Source organism: Martes martes, assembly GCF_963455335.1.
Source record: "Martes martes genome assembly, chromosome: 9".
Taxonomy (NCBI): Eukaryota; Metazoa; Chordata; class Mammalia; order Carnivora; family Mustelidae; genus Martes; species Martes martes.
Window position 1 is genome coordinate 38232485 of NC_137896.1, and position 26563 is coordinate 38259047.

The 26563-nt window shown below is 35.8% G+C and overlaps 1 protein-coding gene across 6 annotated transcripts in view; it reads left to right on the forward strand.

Moving 5' to 3' along the window:
- The window catches only part of MACROD2 (mono-ADP ribosylhydrolase 2), a 1916992-nt gene that overhangs the window by 164677 nt on the left and 1725752 nt on the right, over window positions 1-26563 (forward strand). The window lies entirely within an intron of this gene.

The window sequence follows — 26563 nt, forward strand, 5'->3', positions numbered from 1 at the left end:
ACCATTTTTGTGCAAGTTTTTGTGTGAATATATGTTTTCGATTCTCTTGGTTCTGGAAGTGGTAAAGTTTTACAACTTTATGAATATACTATAAACCACTAAAATGTACACGTTAAAAATGAATTTTTTGGTATGTGAATTGTAGCTCATTTTGAAAATATGAAGAAAGCAAAAAATCAGTACTTAGTGAAAACATTCCCATCTTTATTCTACTTTGGTAATAACATGTCAAGAAATGACAGAATAACAAATTATTTATTTATATTATTTATATTTATATTTTATAATATAATATAATATTATTATAATAATATAATATATAATATAATATAATATATATTATTATATATATAATATATATTATATATTATTATATATAATATATATAATATAATATAATTATTATTATAATAATAATTTATATTATTATTATTATTATTTATTTATTAGAGAAAGCAAAGAGAAGAATGGAATTGCTGTGTTGTATAGCAACTCTGTTTAACTTTGTAAGGAATCCAGCTTGTTTTCCACTGTAGCTACAAAATTTTACATTCCCACCAGCAGTGTATGAAGGTTCCGCTTCTTCCACATCCTTGCCAACACTTATAATTTTGCATTTTTATTAAAAATTAAAGCCATCCTAGTGAAGGGTATGTCATTGTGGTTTTGAGTGGCACTTCCCAAATGACTAAGAATGATGATAAGCATCTTTTCATGTGCTTACCAGCTATTGGTATATCTTCTTTGAAGAAATGTCTATTCAAAAAATTTTTTTAAGAATGTCTTTAGAATATCCTTTTTTCTTTTTTCAAATTTGTTGAGGTATAATTGAGAAATGAAATTGTCACAATATTGTCACAATAGCCAAACAACCTAAGTGTTTATTTTCTTCTTATTATTTTTTTAATTTTCTTTTTTTTTTTTTTTAAAGATTTTACTTATTTGAGAGGGTGAGCACATGCTCAAGTGAGGGGGGGAGGGGCAGAGGAAGAGGGGGAGAAACTCAACCAGACTTTATTCCAAGTGAAGAGTACAACACAGGGCTTGATCTCAGGGTCCTGAGATAATGATCTGAGCTGAAGTCAAGAGTCAGACCCTCAACTGACTGAGCCACCCAGGTGCCCCAACCTAAGTATTCATTGATAGTGGATAAAGAAAATGTGTTATATATTATATACATAATGGGATAAAATGTAAATACATGTAATAAATGGGATAATATATACTTATATATGTGGGTGTATATAAAGAAGATACATATTTTATACATGGAATATTATTTAACTTTAAAAAAGAAGGGAATTCTGCCAATTGTGACAATATGGATCAACCTGGAGGGGATTGTGTTAAAGTGAAATAAGCCAGATGGAGAAAGACAAATACAGCATGGTATCACCTATATGTGGAATCTAAAAGGAAACAGAAAGTAAAACTCACAGAAACAGAAAGTGGAATGGAGGTTCCCATTGGTGGCTGGTGGGTAGAGAAAACTGGGAGAATCTGGTAAAAAGTATAAACTTTCAATTATAAGATAAATAAGATCTGAGGATCAAATGTATAATTGGTGACTGTAATTAATAATACTGTAGTGTATAATTGAAGTTTTCTAAGAGTAGACTTTGAGTTTTCTCACACAGAAAGGTAAGCATGTGCGGTCATGGGTATGTTAATGAACTCAGTGGTGGGACTTTTTTACAATGTATACATACATCGAATCATCTTGTATAATTCAGGTCGCTTGCCCATTTTTAAATTAGGTCTGGTTTTTATTTGTTGTTGTTGTATGAATTCATTGTATATTTTGGATGTTAACTCCTTATATATAAGCTTTGCAAATTTTTCTCTCATTTCATGAAAAGGTTGAATTTTCATTTTGTTGATGATTTCCTTTTCTGTGCAAAATCTCTTAACTTGATAGTCCCACTTGTTTATTTTTGCTGTTGTTCACTATTTACTATATCTTACTAGAGTATCCATACCATGAGTATAGGTATCTTATATGTCTCTACACAGTGTTTGTAACTGTGAGACACATAGAAGCTCAATAATAGCTTGTTGAGTGAATTTAATGCGTTGTTGTGCAGGGATAAGACATAGCATTTTACCTCCTTTATGATGGAGACTTCTTGAAATCATGTCTTGGGTAGCTAGAAATCCCAAAGCTGTCAATTAAAATATCTACCTTAATCTGGAAAAGAAGTATTTCATTCTTTGTAAGTTTTTTCGATGTCCTTTCATATTTTGCAGAGAAATTCTATGTAACTAGAAAGTGGATAATTTCTTCTTAGTCTGTTCCTGGAAATAAAGTCAAATTTAATCCCAAAGGAGTGGTATAATTGGTTACTGTTCATCTGCTCTTGGATGAAACATTAATTTAATTACAGATATGACCAACAATTTAATTCAAACAGTATTTATTTAATGTGTACTGTGTACAAGACAATGCTAGATGCTGGGGGTAGAAATATTGATAATGTCATTAAAGTAAATACATATATGTATATAGATACGTTTCTTTAATTTGTAAAATTATGAAAATAAAAAATAAAAACAATTTAAAATACAAAGCCCTGCAGCATAATAATTCAAAGGATCGATTTTACGGTAGAATCCCTCAGTTCAAATTCCACCTCAACTGCTTGCTAGCTCTGGGGACTCAGATAAACTAGCATTTTTAAGCCTCAGTGGCTTTTGTAAATGATTATAATATTGCTTACCTCATAGAGCTTTTGCGAAGATTTAATTAGAAAATGAATATAAAATTCCTTTGCACCTACATAGTAAATGTTTATTATGCTATAACATATACATGTTAGATTTCTGAAACTGTGATTGTGTTTATCAAGACTTTTTTTCATAACTGCCTGATTTAGGTGACTTGCTATTGGATTGTCTCCCACATCACTGGCAAGCCCAACACACAGTGACACACCCTGCTTTTACTAGCCTTTCTTCCCCAGGGTATGTAGCTCTATTCCTGATCTTTCTGATGCTCAGCCTAGTGGGGCTTGCTAGCTATATTCTGACAGATGTTTTCATTGCTGACTGCTTTACTGGATTTCCATAGGGGTTGTTACCAGATTATAATCCCCATCTTCCCAGTTTCTGTGGGGAATTAAGGTAAGCATGGTGTAAAAACATTCCCTAGTCAGATTACTGTAACACAGTTTCTTAGTTTTCCCTATCCCATCAAAATTTTTGCCATTCTCTTAGTGATCAAAAGATGTGGCAATGTGCCTGTGCTTTTTAACAATTTCAGATCTTAAAGAATACAATGTAAATTGACTATAAAAAAACAAAAAATTTTGATATAGAGATTTCATGAATTTGACTTAAATGATACTGTAAAATCTATCGAGTCACATGTAAAGCCACTGATAAAGAAGGATTTGGCAGTTTGCAATTGAAACAGAAAATTGGCCAAGGTTATAATCTAATGCTACAATAGAGATTAGAATAGCAAAGGATTAAGAGATCGTTTGGAAAGCTGATGAAGCCTTGGAAGCCCTCTTAGATGATATTTATTACTGTCTTTTAGGTGTTAATTGTGAATTGACAGATATTATATCACATTATAATGAAGTGATTTTAGAAAAATCAATAAAAACCTTTAACTGGTTAATTCTTTGATCTAAAGATTATCACAGTTACAATTATAACTAAATTTTGTTAAATGTAACATAAAGAGAGCTTACTTTTATATTTATCCAAATTGTTTTTTCAGATGAAATCCTTGCTGTAAGTGGATTCAAGTGAACTTTATAGGGACCAAGTAGTCTTAAAGCATTCACTCTGTATCCTTGTTCTTTGTTTCCCTGTGCTTCTTTCCACCTTTGGGACACTTTGGTTAGGATCTCTTCGATTCTGAGGACTGAATTAAGGCAAATACCTATTATCTATTTTCCATATTCTGGGAACTGGCCTCCAGCCGGTCTTTACCCACATTGTGATATAAAGGATTTAGGAGCTTCCGGTCCAGACTTTGGTACTTAGCACTAAGCCAAGATGGTGGGAATTAATCAAATTGGGTAGCTCATTTTATGGAGTAAGCTTAAAAGGTAGAATAAAACCAGATTATGAAAGTCTTTAATTTATTAGTCTAAAGGAAATGAACTTCATCCTGCAGGTTAATGTTTCTCAAATTGTGGTACATAGACCACTTGCATCAATATCACTTGTGATATATGTTAAAAACTCTAATTTTTGCTCCCCATCAATAGGTCAGAATTTCTGGGGCTAACTCTGGGAATATACATTTAAAATATCTTTATGTGATTCTTTGTTAAAAAAAAATGTTTTTCAAGAGCACGGGTGAGTGTTTGCGCACATGTGCACAATGGCGGGGAAAGGTGGAGGGATAGAAACCCCAGGCTAACTCCTCACTAAGCTTGGAACCTGTCCCTGAGCTTGATCTCAAAACCCATGAGATCATGACTCATGAGATCATGACCTGAGCTGAAAACAAGTGTTGGTCGCTTAACTGACTGAGCCACCCAGGCACCCCTCTTTGTGTGATTCTTATGTACACTATTGTTTTAGAGCCTTTGATAAACACAAGTATTTTAAATAATTTTTCCTGCATTTTTCTTTTTTAATTTTAGGTACTTACAATGTATATTAGAAAACCTTTGTTACAGTCAAAGAACTTTGAAGTAAGGTCACATTTACCTATAATTATAGTTTCATTTATTTTTTGCTGTATCCTCTTTAAGCTTGCTATAAAGACAATTGAGTATGTTTCATTTGTTAACTCTATCTGTGGAATATTTCAAAATAGCCTGAATTCCATGCTTTTTCTTATAAAAATAAATTTTCTTCGAAAGTGTTATCTAAATCTTTTCAGTTTCTTGACATGGAGTCCCCTGCTGTTATGCAACATTGAAATAACAACATTGTTTTCACCCATTAAAATACCACTGCAAGATATTGTGAATCGGCTCATTTGCCTTACATTTTTTTTCTAACAAATAAGGCAGTGTTTTGAGTTATGCCAGATGTACAAATGAGAGATTTGAGTGCACTTGTAGAATTTAAATTGAAATGCTAATGAGATTCTGACAGGCAGAAAAAACAACACAGCCCACATTTTCATCTGTTTTATTAAAGTCATTATTTAACTGGAAAAACACATTATTTAGAGCTATTTATTTATGTGGCATTTGTAATTCAGCTCTTAAATTTTATCCAATTAAAGTGCTTCTCATTCCATTTCACTTAATGTGGTGGATTGTTTTGGGCATTCATCTTTCGCTCTGTTTCATTCAGTTGTAGAGTGGCAGTAACTCAATTGAATGAATGCATCTTTCTCTCTCTCTTTTTTTTTCTTGCTAATGCTTACATGTCCTGCTTCATGCTGTGGTGCTACATTGACATCTTTATTTTTTATTTGCAGTAATTCCATTGAAATTTCATGGTAGATTATTACACAAGATTGGTTATGGTTATTTCATGCTTTGGTTATTTCACTAGGATTCCTATATTGTGAGAGCAAGGAAAATAATAATGTTAAACAAAATCAAACTTTTGAGAAGATAAATTGGTCTCAGAGATAATTGAACATAGGACACTAAACCTTAAAAGTACTTATTTCCACAAAGATAGCCAATGCCTTATGAGAAATATTTCAAATTTTCAAAACTTTTGATTATCTATTTATACATTTTTTCAATTTTTTATTTTTTTAATGAAGACTTTTGTGAATTTTTCAGATTTACTCAAATATCTGTATTTTGGACATTAACTTAAAGCAGGTTTTAGGTTTCTTTTACTTATGTTTATCTGTCTACCTCTCAAATGAGGGTAAAATTAGAGTATTTGTGATTATGGAGGTTTAAAACTTCATGTACATATACAAAATCAGTACATTTGGAGGAAAAAGTAGTAGTGCAGAATTTCAAGAATTAGCACGAGGCTGGTTGAGGTCAAACTCATGTTGGAATGCAGATATTCTGGGAGGGTCTAGAAGACAATGTGCCTCCTTGAGAAGGCAACTGCTATGAATGGAGTGAAATATTTGAGTTCAGAATTGTACAGATGTCATCACGAATGTCAGATCTTCATTTAACTCTATTTTACAACAGGTTTGGGGATTATTCGATTGTAAGAATGCTTCAATTATTTCAAATTGCCTGATGATGCTTTTGTGAAAATCTGTAGTAAAACAAACTCTATTAGCATAAAAACCATTTCAGTAAATGTTCAATGAATAAAGTCTCTCTATTAACTGGAAATTGAACCAGTAACTGTCACTTCCCAGACATTTACATAAAGATTCTCTCAAGGGTGCTCCATTAAGCAGCATTAGGAGATTTTATACACAGAACTGTTTATTTATATCTGAAACTTTGTAAGAGGGAGACTCCTGATGTGGCAGAAAGGACAGTGAACGGAAAGTCTGAGACAGCTCTGGTTCAGCTACTAGCTCTGTTAACAATGTGATTTTGTGGTTCTTTTTTTCCCTCCATTCCCATGCCCCAGACTTCAATCACTGTGTTATTTACATGGTTATATTCCTAATTATAATTTTTTAATTTACCCTCAAGAAGGTAACATTTAAATGATAATTTAACACTTAAATGTTAAATGTTTATTTAACATAACATTTAAATGATAGATAGGTCCATCACATCTACATACCTTCTTAACATGGTGTCCAGAGTTATTTTTGAAGATGTATATTTGGGGTGAATTTCCTAATTAGTATTCATGATATCTATAGAAAATAGCTTTTGTAAGTACACCTAACTTTTGATTATTTATATTAATGTGGGACAGCATGTCTAACCAAAATATGTATGAAGTCTTCACTCTTCATTTCATCTTCCAATTTGTCTTTGTAAGAAGTGTTTGGAAGGGGTTGCTGAAAAACACTAGTTTCCGTTTCCTCTTCAGCTTGGGCAGAAGACAGAGTTTAGAATCTTTATGTAGCTTTATTTTTACCCACTGCCCCGCTTTGCAAAAGAGGAAAAAGAAAGATTCATTAATGAACCATAGAAATTAACCTCATTTTATCCATTTTCCCCCACTCTTCAGTGTCCCATTCTACTCGTGCCCATGCCATCCTCAACTAAGTTTACATCTCTGTGCATATTATTTTATGTACATACCCCAGCTTTTGTGCCTCCATACCTTTAGTCATGTTCTTATTTTCTTTTTTTTAACTCCCGTGACCCTCAAATGTACTTTTGGCTAACTCCTACTCACCCTGTAAAGCCTAGTCTTCCAGTCCTCGATATTTTTCTTAAGCACATGAGCCTTATTGTCTAACAGATTGATTCTAGATTCTGGTGCTATAATTTGATGACTCTCTGATCCTGAGAAAAGTACCATAGTCACTCTGATCCTCAGTCTCATCATTTGTAAAATATGAACAATACCCGAATCTCAGGATTGTTTTAAATCTTAAATGGTGTATAATTCTGATTTTTGATAAATACTCAAGTAGTAATAAAATAGATAAAAACCTTGTCCTCCTAGAACTTGAATTTTGGTGGGGATAGACAGGTAAATAAATAAAAAAACAAAATACATAGTATGAGAAGTAGTACAGAGAGGAAGGGTAGAGGATGCGGAAAGTGAAGGAAGAGTGAGGTTTCAATTTTAAATAGGCTAGCTTGAAAAGGGCTTGTTGTGAAGATGGCATTTGAACAGGGACGGAAAAAAGCCTAGGGATATTTGAAGAAAGATGATTCCAGGCAGAGGGAACTATAGGTGAGAAGTCCCTGATATGAGTGGGTGAATGGCATATTCCAAGAACAACAAATAGATAAGCTGGCTATTTCAGAGTGAAAATGAGTGCAGAGAGAACAAGGCTAGATCATTCAGGGTCTTTTTAGGTCAATATTTGTAAGGACTTTGTCTCTAAATGAGATGGGGAGTCATGTGATCTTTTTTTAAATAAGTATTGTCTAGTTTCTGTACAGTTTTGGGGGGGAGCAAATGCAGATATTGAGTGGCTGATAAATATATCAGATGAGAGCTGTACAAACTAAGTCCCCCAGAGTGTCTGACCTATAGTAGACATTCTATAATTGTTATATACCCTCCCTCTCACATCCCTATACTATGTGTCTGGTTAGAAGTTATTTCTTGTTGTTTGGAATTCTCTATTAGGCACACATCATTTTTAAACTAAGAATTTTTTGTGTGGGCACCTGGGTGGCTCAGTGGGTTAAGCCGCTGCCTTCTGCTCAGGTCATGATCTCAGGGTCCTGGGATTGAGTCCCGCATCAGGCTCTCTGCTCAGCAGGGAGCCTGCTTCCCTCTCTGTCTACTTGTGATCTCTCTTTGTCAAATAAATAAATAAAATCTTAAAAAAAAAAAAAAGAGTTTTTTGTGTGTTTTTCTTATTTCTTCTCCTAGCCTAAGCATTTCTTGAGGGAAGTTTCCTTTTTTTCTTCATTTTTTTAAATTTAAATTCAGTTAGCCAACATATAATATATCATTAGTTTTTGATGTAATGTTCAATGATTCATTAGTTAAGGACAATTTCTTGACTCAATTTTAGTTGTCTTTATGTACATCCCATAGAGACCAGTGCAGGACATTATACACAACTGTTATTAAAAATATTTTGATAGAATGAAAAAACTTATGAATATATCCATATGGTTTTTGGAAAAACTTACAGCAGAATGTATTGCTGGGACATTGGCAAGACAGGTTGGTGAGAGTGACAAACCTATGGTAAACTATGGAGTTTTGTGGAGATATAGGTATAGGGAAGAAGTATGCCCCGTACATGTCAGTCTGATGTGGTGTGTATGCAAAAAATGAAGTGGTAAATACTTTGGCTCCTATGTTGGCAGAGGGTTAGATAAGTAACAGGTTGAAAGTATATTTGGGATCTGATAAGCAGTGGCATCCAAGAGAAAATGGCAAGTGTGGAGGACAGGGAAGTAATAGCTCAGGAAACACATTGTTGTTTATCTTGGATATATTAGCAAAAATGATTTATTTTTAGTAAGTAGGATAGACGTGGGAAGAGACATTGATACTGCCTTGTGAGAGCTGTTAGGACAGGTCCAGCTAGGCATGCTGTCTAGGGACTTTGGCCATCTTCATTTGCGATTTATGCAGATGTGTGGCTTTGGGGTCTGAGGTGGTGTAGTGGTGTAGTGGAGTGTCCAACAGTTGGAAAATGCAGGCAGAGAAGTATGGATGGGCTGCTGGCTGACCTCTAGGGCATCTTTCTATGTATATCCTAGCCTTTGCAGGGGTATTAAGCTAGAATTGGCAAGTTACCAGACTGGGGGCTTAGGATGATGCTGTATCCTTTTGGATTCTTGCTTCTGTATGTAGTTGAATACCCAACTAAATTTGCTGAAACAAAAATGGTCCTTGTTGGCTCATCTAACTGAAAAATCCATGTAGAGTTATTGCAAAACAAACTTGATCCAGCTGCTCAAATGATGTCACTGAAGACCTGGCTTCTTTGTAGTTCTCTGTGCTTTGCCTTTCCCAGATCATCCTCATCTGCACAGTATTCTCCTGGCACCCTCATTTTGAAGCATTTTAAATACCATATCTTCAGTACAATCCTATCTGGTGGAAGAAAGCCTGTTGGACTTAAGCCACGTGTCTGTTCCTAGCCATTTATTTGTAATGACCTAGGTTTTATTGGTAAGCATGGGCCTGAACCTCATGCTTCATCCCAAGTCAGGGATGGAATAAGTTTACCCCAAAACATGTGGGCTCTGTGGGATGAGAGTAGACACCTCAAATGAAAGTTAGGGTACTTTTATTAAGCAATGTGTGGGTTGGTGTGTGGTTTCCGACCCACCAAATTCAGATGTCTACTACCAGGATTATATTGTCAGGGCCCTAGAAGGAAACACCTATTTACCTATAATGGTTTAAATGAAGAGACTTTAAGGAAGGGACTACTTACTGAGGTATAGGTAGGGTTAAGTGTACAAACAATGGCTGATGTGGTTCCTTTTGATCAGCATCAGTAGGAAGGTGTTACCACCCATAGGGTTTAGTGATCAAAGGGAGGAAGTAGTGTTAACAGAGCCAAGTAAGAACTTGAGTTCTGGAGGAGAAGCTAGAGCTATACTTGTAGAGGTGTGCAACCAGAGATAGTACATTGAAGCAAAGAGGAATAGAGAAGAAATATCTCACCTTTTCTCCTCTCATTCTCTAATCTGTTGGTAGCACTCATTGGCTTAACTGCAAGCCAGACAGGAGAGGAACCTGCATGATGCAATCCTTAAGTTGGGGGGAGGGGTGGTCAGCCTCCTGGAACACATAGTAGGGCAAAATATGGATCTTAGTAGGGGTCAAATGGAGACTAACTAGCACAGAAAACAAATCAGAAACTCAGTCCAGTAATAGGAAAATATATTGGAAAAGAAGATAAATAAGGGGTAGAAATTTAGGGTCTAGAATTTCATTATCAGAGCAAGGTCCAAGTGAAAAGGGGCTGATCTTCCTCATAGAGCATAATGAGAGAATTTAGTGATTGTGAAAGGGTGACTGAGCCCCAGGTCAGTCTAGTGTAGACTTGATTCCAAGCCTTGCCCTTGTTGGGGAATGGATACCTGTTTACTCTTCTTGTTCCACATCATAATTTGCCTGGGGACTGAGGTGTGGCTGCTCCTGAAAGATTTGGAACTCAGAATGTCTGTTGGTTAAGTAGCTCAGGACAGGGACAGAAAAAAGGACACATTGTTACTTATCAAGGAAGAAACCATTACCACATGTGGTTGTCCTGATTCTTGAGCTTTTGTTTATATTTTTTGTCCTCTCCAGATTAGGATTGGTTCCTGTTTAAGTTTGACTTGAAAACTCTCAGGAGAGTTTAGTCAAATAATTGACTAAGTGAAGTGAAGAAGGGTTGGCTCTACCAGTCTTCATCCAGAGGTCATTCTGTGGGCCAGGTGGTAATTAATCCCTGTCACTAACTGCTATGATAAATACCTAATGATACTGTGGCGAGGGGTTAAAAACAATCTAGATTACAGCAGAAAGCTCAAATTGTGGCTGGCAACAAGATGGCAAACAGAAGTAGCACAGCACCAACTCCACAGAAGAAGAGGGCAAGTAACAACCTTCCTTAGTCAGCTGGGGCTGAGACAAGAGTGCTTGATGCAAAGTTGGGAACCAGAGGAGGACTGGGCTGAGCATTAAAACTCTTGGCTGAACCTAAAATGATTTCAAAGCAGAACAAGGGTGGGACTGTTTAGTAGTGGAAAAGAAAGCTTGGTTTGATGCCTAGTGAGAATTACGTGATGTTTAAAAAGACCATTATTTATTACAAAATCAAGCAATGCAAACGTATCAGCAAGCTTGAGACAGTCTTTATCTGAGATTTTTTTTTTTTTTTTTTATCTGAGATTTTTAGATCGACAATTCAGGTGAGAGAATATTACCAGTTCAACCTGCTTATTAACCCTTGTGAAATGAGAGCATAAAAGTGAATGAAAGTATATTCAGTCTGCAATGAAAGAGAAATGTAACAGACACAGATCCCCCCCTCCTACTTTGTGGACTTGAGCCTAAATTTAACTTGAATTCTGTTTAAAAGGAGCTTTTGATTCAGCCTTCTAAAAATGAGAGATTTGCTTATTAACGGGAACTATGCATTTTATTAAGATGAGCTTTATTTTGGACTAGTTGGAGAGTATGAAGAGAGGAAAGTAGTTGGACAAAGAGATATAAAAAGGAAAAAAAGCTGTCAAAATTGTTAAAAATAGAAGGATAACACAGCCAACCCCATATCCATCTGCCTGGGAAACACTTCTCTTTGCCTTATTTTCTGTTGTTTTTGAATTGGCCATTCTCTGCCTAGGTGCTTGGACAGCTCCTCCTTCTATCTTCCCCAGCCAGCTGTTCCTTGTGCTTCAAGATGCTAGGCACATTTTGGCTCCCACACCTTCTAACACTGTCGTTACTCTCAGTGCCACCCCAGATAGATTTGTGGTATGCACATCTGTGTTACGATGTACTTATCACATCATAGTGACATAACTTTGTGACGGAAAGTCTTCTCCATTGTACTGTCAGCCATTGAGGGAATGAGCCAATGAAACAATACAGATTTATACAGCCAGAACAAATAGCTTCAAGGAGAGCATAGAAGTATCCTGATGCATATTTCAGTATGACTGAGGCATAATGAGGCAGAGATACAGCTGGGCTTTGGGAATAACTGCAAGTAGAAGGTGATACGCAGTTGTGACCCTTGTTATCTTTAATTTTGGTGTTTCTTACTCTTTCTCTGCAGAATGGCTTCCTAAATTTGGAAGACATGATTCCTAACAGCTTTTAAGATGTACATGATAAAGCTTTGTCACTTTAGAAAGAATAAATCTTTCAGAAAGACCAAAGATTCTGACTTGACTTTCCTGCTCCCAAAGCCTTGGTTCCTAGAAAATGTCCCAATTTGGGACAGTTGTGCCCTCCCCCTGCTCAATCATCAGCAGTTCCCATTGTCATCTTGTGTATATGCATGTGTGTGGGGGTAGTTCTTGTAGCCAGATAACATAGTATACACTGTACACGTAACCTCTTAGTCTGCCATGGAATAATTAACATTTTGAGGGACCTGCTTGCTAGTACGTGTAGCTAACACTAGGCCATACATATTTATGGAAGGGCATGCTAGTGAAGACAGGTGCACTAAACAGTTAAATCAGCTTTGGTTTGGTGTTTGAAATAAAGTATCATTATCCTTATTGGAGATTTACTTTCTTTGTGATGTTTTCTGTTGGCTGACATTAAGATGCATTCTTTACATTTTTAAGCATAAACTGACAGGAGCACCAAAGTGGGAAAGGTAGCCTGGGTAATAAAAAAAAGTTGACTTGGGAGCAAAAATATGCTGTGGTTAATTGATAAAGTAAAGATGTTGCTGACTAACTGAAAATATTTTTAGTTTTCCAAAAGGTATTATTATGATCTTGTAAGTGAATTTTTAAACGTTACTTTCAAGTGGAAATTTTCTTACCAGCTTACTGTGTGGCTCTCAGGGATGACTGACATTAAAGTGAAGAAACTGGTATGTTAATCACTCATACCAGGTGAGTAGATGAGTATAGAGCTAGACAGCCTTTTAAAAACATCATGTATACAACATTAAAACTAGTGTGCATGTATGTAGCTTTTATTCAGTGAATGCTGATCCTAGATGTTAGTCAAATGGGTATGATTTTAGAAGTGACACATATACATTACAAAAAAAAGAGATAGGAAAAATGAGCTTAATTCTTTTTCCCATTTATAAACGTCACACGATGGAGAGTAGTGAATGGTGATCTCTGGCCACTGGTCCAATATTCTGCCTACTTTATAACAGCTCTTTCAGGAGCTGGATGTAGATGTGTGCATGTAGGGGGGAAGGAGGAGTGTACTCTGTGATTTGGTTATTAAAGAGGAGACCTCTGGTAACTTGATATTGAATAAGTTTATTGACCTTTCCCTTTAAATACAAATCCTACGGGAACCACCAAAGAGGAACAATATAGGGTGGATGACCAAATCTTGCTTCTAATTTGAATCTGAAGCCAGATACTAAGTTGATGGGCCAATCACATGAATTAGGAGCCAATCCATTATTTTTGTATGAACCACTGGGTTTCTTATAATTCAGTTAGAAACTTGATTTTATCATTTTCAGAATCTAAACTCTGGTTATCCATCAAATAGACACAAAACATTAAAAGGAAAGGACCTTTCCCCCCACTCCATGTTAATGCATCTAGCTCATCTCTCTTTGTCCATATGTATTATTATATAGTCTGTTGGTGGAGTGTATGTTATTTCTATTTCTGGTTTGGCAAGAGACAAGAATCAGTCAACCTCTCTCTCTTTCTCTCTGTTTTTTCCCTACTTCTCCTCTCTCTTTGCCTCTTTCCTTAGAACATGCTTATCTGTGAGAGTTCATGAAGCCAAAGTGCGCTTTATATATTACCTTTGTAAATGACCTAAAGGAGGATTTGTCTGGGGTGGCAGGATCTGCTGACCTCACATATAATTGTTTTTGTTTATACATCTTGAAGCTAAAAGAGATTTCTTTTGTATCATTATAATGCAACTTGGGTTTCTTTTCTTTTGCTTTTTTTTTTTTTTTTTTCCTTTCTCTTTAATAAAAAAAAAACCCACAGCAATGTTTGACCTTTGGTTGTTACTGAAACTTACAGAAAGTAACTTTGAAAATTAGTTACCATAAATAGAATACAAACAGCTTTTTGCTTCCATAAAATAGATGGCTCTCTTCAGGAACTATTGATTCCAAGTCTGTTAATATTGCAAATCTAACTAAAATAGACATTATCTGTGCTGCAAGCGGGTGAGTGACAAGGGTTCTACACTTAGAGTTTTGCTAGAAAACTTGGAGGGCAGCCAGCTGGGAGCACTGTGATAGTCTTTTAAGAAGTTGAAATCTGTAAGAAGTGTTTCAGGAAGAAAAGCTTTCAGTTTAGACTGTTGCATAGTTAACAATTATTAGCTCCAGAGAACTAATAATTAGCTCTAGTCAATTAAAACAACTTCTCATTTTATACCAGAGTAGATAGCTTGCATAGTTTAAATGCACAGTAAACTCTTAATTTATGCTACCCAATTCCTTAGCAGAATCTTGCATGTTTTTTTTGTTTTCTTTTGTTTTCCCTGCTGACATTTTGGTGCAGTTCCCTTTGCTGACTGGTTGATATACGCCATGTTATTGTCTTACTTTTTCACTTGGCATTCAAGTGTAAGCCTTTTCCGTATTCTTAATTTTGAATGACTGCATATATTTTATAGTGCTATTTACCAGACTAATTATTTTACATATATTAATTTGTAAAATAATCTTACAATTCTATGAGATGGGTACTATTATCCTCATTTGGAAATGGAAAAACAAAAATTGAGATACAGAGAAGGTAAGTGGACTATTGAAGGTTCCAATGTCCTTATATGGCAGTAAGCAGAATTTGCTTTTGCTTAATTAGCCATTTTCTTTGTATCTACCCATTCTTAGTTATTAGGTAGTTTCTTGTAAGTTTAATATTATAAATATCACAAAAACCAAATGTAATTAAGGAGGCATTTCCCACATTTTAAAGGGTTTTTCCTTCAGGTACTTGCCCAGAAACAGAATAACTTGAACAAAGTTAAAAAAAGTTTTTAAAGCTATTAATACATATTACCTTCATACATTTCCTCATGGTTGATTATATTTTTCTAATAATTTATGTGCACATAGTTCAGTAAATCATTGCCATCTTTTCATATATCTTTGCTAATTTGATAGCCAAATATGTATTTTTCTCACTTGTTTTTTTTTTTTTTTTGCTTGTTTCTTTCTATTTTAATTTCTTCTTTTGTGGATTAATTATTCATGTTCCTTTGCCTGTTTTCTATAAAAGTTCTAGGCACAGTCTTATGTCTTTGTGTAAGTTAAGATACTAACCTTTGTTATATTTGTTGAAAGTATTTTTTTCCAGCCATTGTCCTTTTATTTTTGAGTATTTCTTTTTATGTATAAAGGGTGTTTTTGTGTGGGTGTGGGTGGTGTTTCTGTTATTGAGGTATAATTGACATAAATTTTTGTTTTTTAAACAAAATTTTTCCTCCTTGATGATGGCTTCTGTTTAGAAAAGCCTTTCATTTCCAAGATAAATGTTAAATTATCTTTTTTTCCGTATGGATTTTTTCTTTTATGTTTAATTTTTAATCAATATATAATTTATTTTGCCATAGTGTTATGTGTCAGAATTTCAAAGTGGTAGAAACATGATTTGTTTTTTGCTTTTCTCTTTCAATGAATTGACTAATATTTGGAAGAAAAGCCTTGGATAATCCATAAATCACACAATCAGCTTCTTAAATATTGTTTTAAAGATTTTCTTTTTGCAAAACAGAAATTGAGAATTGAATTGAGAATGTAATTAGGCACATGACCTTGTATATTTTTAAATATTGTATTTAAATATCATGTTTTAAATATTGTATTTGTAATATTTTTGTCTTTTCTTTCATAAGTAAATCTGACAAACTAGCTGTCTAACCTTCCTTGTTTGTAGAGGTTTCTGTGTGCCTCACTAGAATGATATCTTATCCCTAGACTTTTTATCTTCATACTATAACTTAAAACAGAACTTCCATAAGATCTCCTGGTAGATATAAAGGGTGAGGGTGTTCTTTTTTTTTTTAGTAAATTTTTTTTCTTTTTTAAGGATTTTATTTATTTAATTGACAGAGATCACAAGTAGGCTGAGAGGCAGGCAGAGAGAGAGAGAGGGAAGCAGTCTCTCTGCTGAGCAGAAAGCCTGATGTGGGGCTCGATCCAGGACCCTGAGATTATGACCTGAGCTTAAGGCAGAGGCTTAACCCATTGAGCCACCCAGGCACCCCATAAAGGGTGTTCAGATGGAAAGTAAACACTATTCCTAGATGTCAGTGATACTTTTTTTTCTAGTTGTTGTATTTACCATTTAGCAGCATGATAAGCAATAGTAGTGATCAATCAGAAATAGGGTAAATAAAGATTCCCATGTCGTCATTGGAAAATCAGTACGTGTTAGGAACGACTATCAAATCTAAAAGTCAGATATATATGCATGTTGCACATAACAACTATACATATATATATTTTGTTAATAATTTGTTATTTAATATTTAATGGAAAGCTTGACCTTACAAAAATGCTTATCAAAATATTTGACTGTAATACCAATACTCCCACCTAACTTGCAATTATTATTTCCAAAGTATAAATGGGAATCTTTAATCTCCTGGAGTAGTTTTTCTGTTAATCATATTACTACTAATTATTTGATAACCTTTATTTGTATTTTAGCTGCATATTAAAAGCAGTCACAAATTAATATAAAGATTTGGCAGTTTTGAATAAATTATTTCCTTTTATCCACCCAAAGTAATTGTATTTAAAATACTTGGTAATCCAAATTCAGTGACTCATCTTTGAGGTTATTTTATTACCTACATTGATTTGTGTTGAAACTGATTGTTTAAGATCTGACTACACCCAATTTTGTACACTGTTTTCAAAATGTAAGAATTTGGAAATTTTATTAGATTGGAAAAAAGACTTATAACTTATTTTCCACTACTTTAGTTATTTTTATTCTGTGAGAATTTTTCATTAAAAATAATTGTAGTCTTTGGCATATTGGAGACAACATAATTACTGAATGAATCTCTTTAATTATGTCTCTTTTATAACTTACTTTTGCTTATTTCCTTCATTGTTCAAAAGAAACATACTAGTTAGAGGGTGGTAGAACCTACAGATTTGAGGGTCAAAGGATGGTGGAGAACAGGTAAACAAGAATAAAATGAGAGATGCAGAGAAGTGTAATAATGCAAGTATTCCACAGGCTAGCTAATTACAGAGAGGAATAGATTTTGTGTTTTTGAGGAGATCATGGAACAGTCTTGGTCTAAAGGAAAGAGAGAATCCCAAGTGCCTGGATATTTGTTAGAACTCTCTTTAAGTAAAGGCTAGGAGATCTCATAAAATTTAATTTTTCTTAACTATATATGCTCAAAAGATAATGGAAAATGAAAATACAACCTAGTATACTACATAATTCTGAATTAGAAGAATTTCTTCAAGAAGTAGAAATTATAGAATATGTTATAGAGAGAAGAAATGCTATAACTAGTTGGGTTTATACTGCAGAGTTATAAAAAAAAGTGTTCAAAAAAACTCTTGCAAAAAATTAGATATGATCAATGTCTAGAAGAGGAATACAGGTTGGAACAGTAATGAACAGCAGTCTAGACCATGGCATTATTTCCTTTTCCATTGTCCATAGGAGACATTGTCAAGTGAGCTCAGTATTCTTTCCTGTTTTGTCTATAAACACCTCTGGAATCCTTCTTAAAGTGACACTCTAGGTAGTTACCACCATTTGATTGGTGGTGTAAGAAATGGAGACTCTTTGACATACAGTCTAGGAAAAAGTAACTCAAAATAATATAGGTTTGAGAGGCCGGTCTCTATGCTAAAATCTATTAATCAAAATCCTTGGATCCAATAGTTAAATAAATAACAGTCTTTCAATTTTTATATTATTCAGCCCATTTTTTCTGTTTCATCTAACTTAAGAAATATTACATACTGTTCTGTTAAAATCTAGATCACAGTGTTGGTAGAAGTAACTAGGTCTTTTAGTTTAATAAACTACCCAGAAAAGTAACCTGGTTGATAGAGAGCACTGGTTCACTATCAGGAGGAAATATTCCATAGGGAACGTTTGGCAATATCTTGTGACAGGGTATGTGTGATACTGGCACCCAGTGGATAGAGACCAGGGATATTGTAGTTCCCCACAACAAAGAATTATTCAGACCACAATGTCAGTGTTCAATGTCAATAATGCTACTTTGAGAAATCCTTGTCTAGAGTACTGTTCTTGACTGGTAGCTTGTTAGAAATGCACATTACTGTGCTTCACTTCCACCCTAATCAATCAGAATTTCTAGAGGCAAGACTCAGCAGTTTGTCTTCTAATTAGTCCTTTGGGTGATTCTGATGGTCCTTTAAGTTTTAAGACTAATAGCCTATCTTGATATATAAGAATGTATAGGAAATATTTATTAAGCATCAAGTTTGGACCAGAAACTTACCTAAATGCTCAAAAAACAGCCTTTTCATAATTTGTTTGGTTTTTCCATCTTACCTAAATGGACCTTATTTCTCCTTGTAGCTCTCAAATTTTCTGTTGTCTAGGATGTTGTTTAACATGTGTTTGTTGAATTGTATTCGCTTGAATTGGTTACTGAACTTTCTCTTCCTACCATCTATCTACTTGTTGGTGTTCTTACAAGGGTTTTTTTTTTTTTTTTTTTTAAATCAATGACTTGGTTGAAGATGTAGTTGCATAGTTATCCATTTTATAGACCACACAATGATGGTAAGTTATTCTGTATAGGCTAACAATAACATGGTCATAGTTATAAAATTTAAAATTTCCATTATATCCACTATACTATGCAATTTTTACTTGCTTATCAAAATTAGGAACATTTTTAATTAATTGAGTAGATTGCACAGCAGGAAGAGATTTTCATATTTGTTGGATTGATCAAAAATATCTCCTGAGGGGCACCTGGGTGGCTCAGTGGGTTAAAGCCTCTGCCTTCGGCTCAGGTCATGATCCCAGACTCCTGGGATCGAGTCCCGCATCGGGCTCTCTGCTCGGCGGGGAGCCTGCTTCTCCCTCTCTCTCTGCCTGCCTCTCTGCCTACTCGTGATCTCTGTCTGTGAAATGAGTAAATAAAATCTTAAAAAAAAAAAAAATCTCCTGAATAATTTAGAAGAATGGTGACGATAGTAGAGAGAGGGAAGTATAAGATAAAGGTGGGCAACATTCTGAATTACTTTGGATTTTGTGAATATCAACTGCTGATACACACTAAAGTAGAAATACTTATCAGTTGGAATGTGGGAGAAAGGACAGAGTCAAAACAATGGATGCAATGGTCATTTAACTGATAAGAGGGCAAGAAGAAAGGGGAAGTGACAAACCAAAGAAATTTTGTCATGGAAGAAGTTATAGGAGCTTTAAGAAAACGATTTCAGTTGTCTCTGTGATAACACTAACCTGTTAGTACTTGCTACATTGCTCATATTTCCTTTACTCACATAAGCATTTTAATGGAGAATTCCCTATGAAAATGTGATAAAAAGTTATAGATGACTCTGAAATTTGTTCAGGTATGAGCCAGAAATGAAGTGCTACAGTATTATAGCCCCTCTCAGCAGACCCAGGGAAGAATGCTGAAGAAGAGGAGAACTTTCAGGGCATATAACTTCAGGCAATGTCCCACTGCCTGCTTAGACTGGAAGGAGAGATAGCCTAAGGTCAGGTTTTATATTACTTTCTGGGAGTAAGATTGGCAGATGGTAACCAAAGAGTTTAGGAGAGACTGTGATTGAAATTCTCACAGTAGGCCCAGAAACAAATATATGTGTATTTAATGATACTCAACTGAAGACTTTTAATAATATGATGAATGTTATGTTCTTCTCTGAAGATATCAACAGTTCCTCAGTGAGCTTGGAAATAAAGTTCAAATGGTGACAAGAATGAAAGCTATACCTGGCATCAGTTGCATGGACCTTTCCTCACTGAGATTTACCAGGTTGCTTCTACTGCTGGTTGACTAATTTTCTAGCAGCTTTGGCCAACTCCAATTTCAAGATAGGATATCATATATTCTCAACACAGTGTGTGACATGCTGTCTGATTAGATTGTCCAAATACATTGTGAAGGGTATAGCGACTTGCCTTTTTTAATTTTATATTTGAATTTCTTTTTTTTTTCATGCCCTTCTTCTACTACCATCATAAATTAGCTGACCGTGTTCTATAAAGGCATGATATAAATCATGTACTGTTGCCTCAGATCAATCAGTCCACTTCATAGAGAAAGAAAAATGCCGGTGGGATTCACTGTCTTATCATGCAATTCCTCATCCCAGAGCAGCTGATCTGACACAATGTTGGAATAGTTTACTGAAAGCTCAATTGTGGTACCAACTGGCAACCTTGTAAATGTGGTATCATGACCCAGAGATGTATATAGAATATTGTCCTTCTCACATACTAGTCAGAGAAGTGACTTCTCAAGATGATATCTAATGACCTACTAAAATAGTTTTTGCTTCCCATCACATGATTCTTAGTTTTATAAGTATAGGGATTTTAATTGCTAGGGCACACATGCTTTTGCCCTTGGAATTAGGGGTTTTTTTTTAAATTAAATTAAATTAAAAATTTTAAAAGATTTTATTTATTTATTTGTGAGCAAGAGTACCGAGGGAGAGTGAGAGGGAGAAGCAGACTCCCTGCTCAGCAGCGAGCCCCATGTTGGGCTGGATCCAAGGACCCTGGTATCACAAGTGGAGCGGAAGGCAGCTGCTTAACCAACTGAGCCACCCAGGTGCCCCCCTTTTTTAAAAAATATTTTGTTTATTTATTTGTCAGAGAGAGAGAGCGTGAGCACAAGCGGGCAGAGTGGTGGGCAGAGTGGCAGGCAGAGGCAGAGAGAGAAGCAGGCTCCCCGCCGAACAAGGAGCCCAATGCGGGACTTGATCCCAGGACCCTGGAACCATGACCCGAGCCGAAGGCAGCGGCTTAACCGACTGAGTCACCCAGGCATCCCCCAGTTGCCCCTTTTTAAAAAGTTTTAATTCCACTGTAGTTAATATACAGTATTATATTAATTTCAGTTGTATAATATAGTAATTCAACAATTCCATATATTACTCAGCTTCTCATCAAGAGAAGTATATGCTTTTTATTTTTTTTAAAGATTTTTTTTAAAACATTTTATTTATTTTTTCAACAGAGAGAGATCACAAGTAGGCAGAGAGGTAGACAGAGAGAGGAGAAAGCAGGCTCCCCACTAAGGAGAGAGGCCGATGCGGGGCTTGATCCCAGGACCTTGGGATCATGACCTGAGCCGAAGGCAGAGGCTTTAACCCTCTGAGCCACCCAGGGGCCCCTTTTTTAAAGATTTTATTTATTTGTCAGAGAGTGAGTGAGAGAGAGAGGGAGAGAGGAGAGAACAGGGGAGTGGCTGGGGAGGGAGAAGCAGAGTCCCCACTGAGCAAGGAGACCAGAGCAGGACTTGATCCTAGGACCCTGGTATCACAACCAGAGCTGGAAGCAGACGCTTAACTGACTGAGCCACACAGGCTCAGCCACCATACCCGAGAGGTATACTCTTAATCCCCTTCACCTGTTTCAATTATCATACCATCCACTTTCCCTCTGGTAACCAGCAATTTGTTAAGAGTCTGTTTTTTAGTCTCTTTTTCCTTTGTTTCTTCAATTCTACATTTGAATGAGATCATATGGTATTTGTCTTTGATTTTCACTTAGCATTGTATTCTCTAACTCCTATTCCAAGTGATAAGATTTCATTATTTTTTATGTTGAATAATATTCCATATATATGCATATAAACATATGTACATATGGCACAGTTTTATCCATTCTGTTGATATCGACGGACATTTGGACTGTTTTCATTATCTGGCTATTGTAAATATGCTGTAATAAACATAAGGGTGCATGTATCCTTTTGAATTAGTGTCTTCGTATTCTTTGTGTAAATATCCAGTAGTGTGATTACTGGATCATATGGTTGTTCTATTTTTAATTTTTTGAGGAACCTCCATACCGTCTTCCACAGTGGCTTCACCAGTTTGTATTCCCACCAATGGTTCATAAGGATCCTTTTTCTCTATATACTCACCAACGCTTGTTGTTTTGGAATCCTAATTCTTATAGTGAGCAATAGGTGATAATCTTCGAACTTTGGCTTGGAGAGTGCCTTTGCCTCCTCATATTACCTGAACCCTAGTTTTTATAAAATGTCCATATTCCTCTCAGCTGTTTTCAGTGCTTAGGATAATGGTTCTACTAAAGTAGGTGCTTAATTGTAGCATCTGGCTGTTTGGCTTCCTCATGCCTATAGAGGAGTAGGTAAAAAAGGAGATCATGTATTCGTTGGGATGATTGACTTTGTCTATAAAATGGATACAGAGTTGTTTGTTGCAAGTAGAGACCAAGAGGATTTGGTAGAGTCATGGGATTCCCTGAGATGCCTCTTCCCATTGATATGCAGAGTAATAAGGTTAATAGAAATTTTCTTGCAGCCCTCCAGCAGAAATGTTAAGGGCTCAGACTTCTAAAAGATGTAGGTTTGGATTACTGTACTAAGCAAATTACTCATCAAGAAGTGTTTTTTGAAATGTGACCTGAATGCAAGGTATATGAAATGAATACTGGAGGAAAGTATTCCCAGATACTAGCTAAGGCAGAAATTAGGCCTTAGTTTTTTATTTTTATTTATTTATTTATTTATTTTTAACATATAATGTATTATTTGCCCCAGGGGTACAGGTCTGTGAATCATCAGGCTTACACATTTCCCAGCACTCACCATAGCCCATACATACCCTCCCCAGTGTCCATAATCCAACCACCCTATACCTATCCTCCTGACCCCCCAGCAACTCTCAGTTTTTTTTCCTGAGATTAAGAGTCTCTTATGGTTTATCTCCCTCCCCGGTCCCATCTTGTTTTGTTTTTTCCCTCTCTACCCCCCCACCCTCTGCTCTGCCTCTCAATTCCTCATATCAGAGAGATCATATGATAGTTGTCTTTCTCTGATTGACTTATTTCGCTTAGCATAATATCCTCTAGTTCCATCCATATCATTGCAAATGGCAGGATTTTGTTTTTTGGGTTTTTTTTTTTTTTGGTTTGTTTGTTTTTTAATTTTTTTGATGGCTTCCTAGTATTCCATTTTATGTATATACCTCAACTTCTTTATCCACTCATCTATTGATGGACATCTAGGTTCTTTCCATAGTTTGGCTATTGTGGACATTGCTGCTATAAACATTCGGGTGCACGTACCCCTTTGGATCACTACATTTGTATCTTTAGGATAAATACCCAGTAGTGCAATTGCTGGCTTGTAGGATAGCTCTATTTTCAACTTTTTGAGGAACCTCCATACTGTCTTCCAGAGTGGCTGCACTAGCTTGTGTTCCCACCAACAGTGTGGGAGGGTTTCCCTTTCTCCGCATCCTCGCCAACATCTGTCATTTCCTGACTTGTTAATTTTAGAATAAAGCCTTAGTTTTATTTGTGATCTTTATTGCTGATAGAGGACAATAATTATCTTCTCTTTTACTTTTGAAATAGGAGTTATAGTAATTAAAATGAAAGTTTTTAGTGAGTAATGACAGTGAATCCCACTGGCATTATTCTTTCTCTATGAAATAGATTGGTTGATCTGAGGCAGTTCTCTTGTTGGAAATTGATATGGTATGTGGTTACAGCTGAGCTAGAAGAATTCTGGACTCTTCTAGATATCAATAGATACCAATTCTGGATGTAGCTTCTTAAAGTGGGAGGGGTGTGATTATACTGCCCTTGTGGTTGGATAGTTGGGTTATGGCATTCTTGGATATACAGGAAGTAGGGAGAGCTGGGACATGCTGCAAGGCCAGGGGTTGGCATGCTGTGGGTACCTTTTTGGGGTAATGCTCAGGATATAGCCATTTTCTTTCTCAGGGACTTTCCCCCAAAACCTATGGTGGGATTTCTGTTGGCCATGTTGGTGCCATGTAGCCTTGACTCTATAGCTACATCTGAACCACAAGGAGTGACAACTGACTGACTAAAGCTGGGAAACTACAATTCCTTCTTATGGAAATTTGAAATTTGAAATTTGGTGGTTGATCGGATTGAATCACATTAATAGTACTGCGGCAGGGAGTAGGTTCCCAAATTTCTGATATAGAGGTCCCATAGCTCATTTGGTTTCTTTATTTCTATTGAGAGTGTAAGTTTTCTATTAATAAATTCTTTTTATTTGTGTTGATTATATTTGGTTTTCTATCTATTTCTACCAAGAGTCTTAACTCATCCTGGTCATATATAAGTAAGTGGTATGAACCAAAAAAGGAGTTTAATATTTGAAATTTGACAATAGACTGAAGATGTAGAAGTGGTTGTGAGGAACAAGGAAGATGTTAACCCCTACTGCCCAAAAGTTGAAGAAGGTATAGGACTTCTCTTGTAAAAGAGAGTTTTCCTGGGGCGCCTGGGTGGCTCAGTGGGTTAAAGCCTCTGCCTTCGGCTCAGGTCATAATCCCAGGGTCCTGGGATCGAGCCCCGCATCGGGCTCTCTGCTCAGCGGGGAGCCTGCTTCCTCCTCTCTCTCTCTCTGCCTGCTTCTCTGCCTACTTGTGATCTCTGTCTGTCGAATAAATAAATAAAATATATTAAAAAAAAGAGAGAGTTTTCAAGTTATAAAAGGAGGTAGAAGCAGGGTCATAGCCTCAGGCTGACAGTGTTACTTAGTGTTCTCACAAGAGATTTGGGGTTTGTAGAGGAATGGAGAAGGGGTTACATAGCAGATGTTCCATAAATATTTGTTGAATGTAGAAAAAAATGGGGAGAATGAGCATATCTCATTATAACTTTAGTGAAGAATGCTGTGTCTGTCTCATTGACCTGGGTTCTTCAAATGATAACTCACTTGCATAACTGTATCTCCAGGGCAAAACTGCCAGAGCTTTTATTTTCTCTGGGGCCATGTTCTCTTTCCTGCCACTCATCCTTGGTAAATACTATTTCAGTAGAGGAGTTTAGTTAGAAGAGGTTTAAATAACTTAGACTTTTAGGCAGAAGTTTCAAGATCTCTCTCTCTCTCTTCCCTCACAAAAGTTCTCTGGAGTTATGCAAATTTTCTAACAAACATCAATGGTACTGGGGAAAGAAATTAAAGTTCTACTTTCACCTTATATAATATGGGATATTAATTAGCTTAATGCTAACTGTGAAAACAAATAGACTCCAAAACATTTTGGACTTTTGAAAAATGGCTTCGGCATATTTCTTGCTCATGTAACACTACTGGAGGGTAAACAGGTCAGTAGGTTGGTTGTATTCCTTGTGGTCATTTAGGGACTCGGGTAGGGAGGCTTGTTATCATCAGCATGTGGCTATAAGGTCACCTTAGGATACTGTCTACATCCCAGCTAGACTGAAAATGAAAAGAGCATGGAAGTTTTGTCCAGAGAGGACTGTATATCACTTCTGTCCACATTCAGTTGGCTAGAATTTAATCTCAGAGTCACCTAACTTTCAGGGTGGCTAGAAAATGTAGTCTACTTTGCAGGCAGAAAAAATAGACTATATATTTGGATGATCAGCTAACAGTCTATCTCCTGTGGTTATCCACCATTACCCAGATTTCACCTCTCAGCAGTTCTGATAATTACAAGTTTTTTATACTTTAAAACAAAAGAAAGTTGGTGCCTTTGCCTCTCTTCACAGTTCCTGTAAGTTTCATGACTCAAAAATAAGGTACATATGGGGGGAGGAAAAGTAATAGATTTGAATAAGCTAAGTTATATACACTTGCATTTTGCCATGTATATTCAAAATCACTAAACATATTTTTGTATGCAGTCCTTGTTATCAGCCTGTAAAATTCTAAGCTAAAAAATAATCATCCTTCACAATAACAATTCTAGGAGCAGGAAAGATAAGTCAAGCTGGGATTTGCAGATTGGGAGTAAGTGTTAAAGTGAATGGGACTGGAGGTGGTTCCAGGAAGCTAGCAACTGGGCTAGTGTTAGGGGTAGAATCCAGATAGGGAATGAAGGAGGAAACTAATATAGGCACCCAAGGAGAGAGAAAGTAGGAGGCTCTATGCCTTATTTATAGGAACTTTCAGTATACTTATTGTTGAGCAGGAGTCAGGCCTGTGGTGTGGGCTACTTGCAGAGAAGAAAGCAGGTAAATAGGCTTGCCTGGCTGGAAGCAGGATTGAAGAGACAGAGCTTTACAGCATGTGCACAGAAGAACTTTCATACTAACTCAGGATTAACACATTGTTCTTCTCGTGGCTTTTGGATTTGAAATGACTAATATGCAAAGTTGGTGACACCAGGGGAAATATAATAAAATATAAGATTATTAACATTCAGGCTTTGTTGATTTTTTTCTTATTTCTTGTTTTTATTTATATTTCATTTATTTATTCATTTATTTTGAGTATGGCTGACATAATG